Source organism: Schistocerca nitens, chromosome 5 (assembly GCF_023898315.1).
Source record: "Schistocerca nitens isolate TAMUIC-IGC-003100 chromosome 5, iqSchNite1.1, whole genome shotgun sequence".
Lineage (NCBI taxonomy): Eukaryota > Metazoa > Arthropoda > Insecta > Orthoptera > Acrididae > Schistocerca > Schistocerca nitens.
Genome location: NC_064618.1, coordinates 863173195 through 863178068, shown reverse-complemented (window position 1 = coordinate 863178068; position 4874 = coordinate 863173195).

Here is a 4874-nt window from a genome sequence, read left to right as displayed (position 1 = left end):
CCGGCCAGTCCGCGGCAGATCGCTTAACTGGTGAAAGCCGGCCGCGAAATGCCGCGTTAGCTCCGCTAGCCGGCGGTGGTGGCGGCGGCGGCGGCAGCAGGTGACAAAGCCGTCTCGCCCGCAGTCCGTACTGCACAGTAACTCGTCAAACTGGGTAATTTCCTGCCAGTCACACTGACAGCAACAAGAGTAGCCTACCAGCTGGAGGCATTCCTTCTTTCCAAAAGTATGCAGTAGCTTTACAAGGTGAACCCGAAGCTCCAGCTACAAAATTTCTGTTGTTGTCCGGGGCTACTTTCTCAGCAGTTTGGTTCAAGGCACCAGTGGTCTCCGGTGGATTTGTTGCTGAGTGATCATATATAGTTCGCAGTCTTGCCGTTTTTTTTAGTTTTGTCTTTATTACAATGAAAATGTGTCGGCGGAATCCACTTACAAGGGGAGGCCGCCAATTGTGAAATTCAGATTCGATTCATACTGCGCATAATAAAAGCTCATGGCCAGAGGTGTAATGTGGCAAAGCACCAAGATGCACTTCTGAGCCATTGTCGAGAAAATCGACAGTTAAAAGAAACCGTTGCAGTGACATACTCTCTACGAGGTATAACTTCGTTCAGCGTCGTGGCGCAGCGGTAAGTGCTTGGGTTCGTAAGTCAAAGGTCGCTGGATCGAATTTCGCGCTATGCAATTTTTTTAGTATCTATTTTTTTGTAATTCATATATATATATATATATATATATATATATATATATATATATATATATATATATATATATATATATCTCGTGGGGTCTCTAATTCGAACATTTGACTTACACCATACGTATTCGTTTCGGAATATCGTTTCTACGTCTTCCGTTAACTACACGTGTAAACATTATGAAGACAATTAATAACATTTGTGAAATACAACTTTGTTTGCAGAAAACATAATCATCTTCGAAGTCGCCAGTTTTTCCACGACAAACGACTTTCAACAACGCAACTTTTTTTTTTAGTATTAATACTAAAAAAAAGTTGCATGGCGCGAGATTCGATCCGGCGACCTTCGGATTACGAACCCAAGCGCTTACCGTTACGCCACGACGCTGTAGGGAGTTACAAATCGTACAGAGTATTTCACCTCAACGGTTTCTTTTAACTGTCGATTTTCTCGACAACGGCTGAGAAGTGCATCTTGGTGGTTTGCCACATTACACCTCTGGCTATGAGCTTTTATTATGCGCAGTATGAATCGAATCTGAATTTCACAATTGGCGGCCCCCCTTGTTAGTCTTGTTTGAGAACAAACTTGTTCCATTCACAGACGGTACTTGCTGTTGACAACAGTAAGTCCACTGTACTCTTCGCCCTCAAATTTGCTTTGTTCTGATTTGCTTTTCCAGTAGCTCTATGTTAACAGCGATATTTAGCTCTATGGATAGTCTTACTGATGAAGAGCGGGCCGTTATGCACGTCTTATGTTGGTTCTACACTGAAGAGCCAAAGAAACTGGTACAACTGCCTTAAATCTTGTAAGGCCCGCGAGCATTCCGAAATGTTGCAACACGAGGTGACATGCACTCTACTAATCGCTGAAGTAGTGCTGGAGAGAACTGACACTATGAATCCTGCACAGCTGTCCATAAATCCGTAAGAGTACCAGGGGGTGGTGGAGAGCACGTTGCAAGGCATCACAGAGACGCTCAATAATGTTCATGTCTGGGGAGTTTGGTGGCCAGCGGAAGTGCTTAAACTCAGAAGAGTGTTCCTAGAGCCACTCTCTAACAATTCTGGACGTGTGGGGTGTCACATTGCCCCTTTGGAATTGCCCAAGTCCGTCGGAATGCACAATGGACATCTATGGATTCAGGTGATGAAACAAGATGCTTACGTATGTGTCACCTGTCAGAGTCGTATCCAGACGTATCAGGGGTCCCATATCACTGCAACTGCACACACTCCGCACCATTACAGAGCCTTCACCAGCTTGAACATGTCCCCTGCCGACATGCATGGGCCATGGATTCATGAGGTTGTCTTCATACCCGTACAGGTCCGTCCGCTCGATACAATTTGAAACGAGGCTCGTCCGAACACCAACATGTTCCTAGTCATCAACAGTCCACAGTCGGCGTTGTCGGACCCAGGTGAGTCGTAAAGCTTTGTGTGGTGCAGTCGTCAAGGGTACACGAGTGGACCTTCGGCTCCGAAAGACCATATCGATGATGTTTCGTTGAATGGTTCGCACGCTGACACCAGTTGATGGCCCATCATTGAAATGTGCAGCAATTTGCGGAAGGGTTGCAGTTCTGTCACGTCCAACGATTCTCTTCAGTCGTCGTTGGTCCCGTTCTTGCAGGATCTCTTTCCGACCGCCGCGATGTCGGAGATTTGATGTTTTACCGGGTCCCTGATATTCACGGTACACTCGTGAAATGGTCGCACTGGAATATCCCCACTTCATTGCTACGTCGGAGATGCTGTGTCCCATCGCTCGTGCGCCGACTACAACACCACGTTCAAACTCACTTAAAACCTGATAACCTGCCATTGTAGCAGCAGTAGCCGACTTAACAATTGCGCCAGACAATTGTTGTCTTATACAGGCGTTACGACGGCAACGCCGTATTCTGCCTGTTTATATATGTCTGATTTTGAATACTCATGCCTATACCAGTTTTTTTGGCGCTTCATTGTATTAACTAATTCGTTTACCAAACTAACTTTCATACGGATTAACGTTACAAACTTTATTTTCACTAGTCTGTGATCCGTACAAAATTTACAGTATGTGTTAAATGCAGACCCAGGCAATAAAATCGAATACAGGTGTACGTGTGTAAAGATGTCTATCTCAGATAGGAAACTCTTGTTCAGAAACAACTGACTATTTTCAAATTTGCTGTCTCATGACAACAATGCAGTTACACACATTTTTGTAATAATTTTATTTACCAGCACAACTAGCATATGATGCTACATTTGCAAGCATTATTTAGTATGACATCATCCAGCTTCCGTAAAAGCATAGAAATGTGACACCCGCTTCTGTTGTATCAGCTGCATGAAACCAGTTCTTCGGCCGACGTCTGTTAGATAATTTTGCTGGGTTTGACAATGCAAGCCACTCGTGCTGGCGAAACGTAAGACGTCGGCAGTAGAATCCGAGACAGAAGACAACAGGTAGTTTGTCAGCATGTGACCATGAAGGCCTTTACAATTTTGTAACTCCGATGTTGTTCTAACTATATCGCACTCAGAACGGTGGTAAGTGCTTACTGACCAGTCACTGATTATGCCCGGCCTAGAGTTCGCTACGAATCTGTGTTGATGGATTTTCACAGCTACGGGCCAGTACATACCCAGCGAGCTGGCGCAGTGGTCAGCACACTGGACTCGCTTTCCGGAGGACCGCGGTTCAAACCCGCATCCGGTCATCCTGATTTAGGTTTTCCGTGATTTCCCTAAATCGCTTCAGGAAAATGCCGGGATAGTTCCTTTGAAAAGTCACGGCCGATTTCCTTTCCAATCCTTCCCTCATCCGAAGGGACCGATGACCTCACTATTTGGTCCCCTGCCCCATATCAGCCAACCAACTAGTCAGTACATAAACCTACTGAGCATTTCGTCTCGGGTAACGTAAGCTTCATCTGAGAGAAGAACATACGAAGGAAAGTCACCATTGAATTTACAATGCTGCAGTGTTAGCAACTGTTTACGTAACAAACCAATTTATTAAATCGTACATAGCTTCGTAACTATCACCGCGATCGTTTCTGGACCAGAGTTCCTTATTTATTATTCATAATACGTAAGTTAGTATACCATATCGGGAAAAACCCCTAACATTTGTTTTACGAGAAGAGATTCAGAAAGTTTTCTTGGTGGGCGCTAAACTGTGAACTACCTCCGCTATCTCTGTCGTTTACGTCTATTGACGCATAACATAAATTTACGCCAACGTGGGAGAAATACGGTAAGAGCAGAAATTTACTGCAGCTCGAACGACATAAGCAAGCACGTCACTCCCATTACAGTGTTTCAGATTAGCTATGTAAAGTCAAAATTAGCAAGTCTTATATTTCTTTTAACACATGTGTATTTCAACGAATCCGGCACTCATCAGAACAACGAGCTTACGGAAGCGTAAAATGTATAGGACGTTCTAAGACAGCAGAAGGCAATAGCGACCGTTTTAGCACTGTAAATCGTTAGCTGCCAAGCGATCAGCGCAGGTTTTCAACATATCGCAGAACGAGAATCCGCCACCTCTTTCTGGAAAGCTAAATTTTTATACGATACCCAGGCTCGTAAAGGTTCATAGAAATATGAAAACCATCATTAAATATTCTTCATACCACCACATCAGCTCTCCCGTAAAATTGGTACCCAACAATGAATAATCTATGCTCTGGAAAAAATGTTAGTGCGAAAGTAGAAGGAAGTGAGTAATGTAAAGAATTTTATCCTAGCGATCTACGCCAAAAACTGCGTTGTGGAGCAGGTGATCAGCAACTACTGGTATTCATCAGCACCGTTCCCTATCTCGGACTAACTTAATCAACAACAAGCTAAACACTTTGCTAAGAATCTTCATATAATTGTGAAAAGAGACTGATTTATTTCAAGATATGTAATTTCTCTCTCGCCTAACGCTTGTATCCATGATACGTCTAGGGTACGCAGACAATCAGTTCGTTTGAGGTGTCCGAATTCAATGTAACTCATAGTAACTGTAGCACCTGTAATATCAAACCTGGAGATAATGTGTGTGTTAATAGTTTTAGGGTGCTCAATGACGAGACTACCAGCACCTGAGGTAAAGAGTATAAACACTGCTAGCCATTATAATTGCAACTTTGTGAAAGTGGCTCGTAATGATTGTCGAATGCAC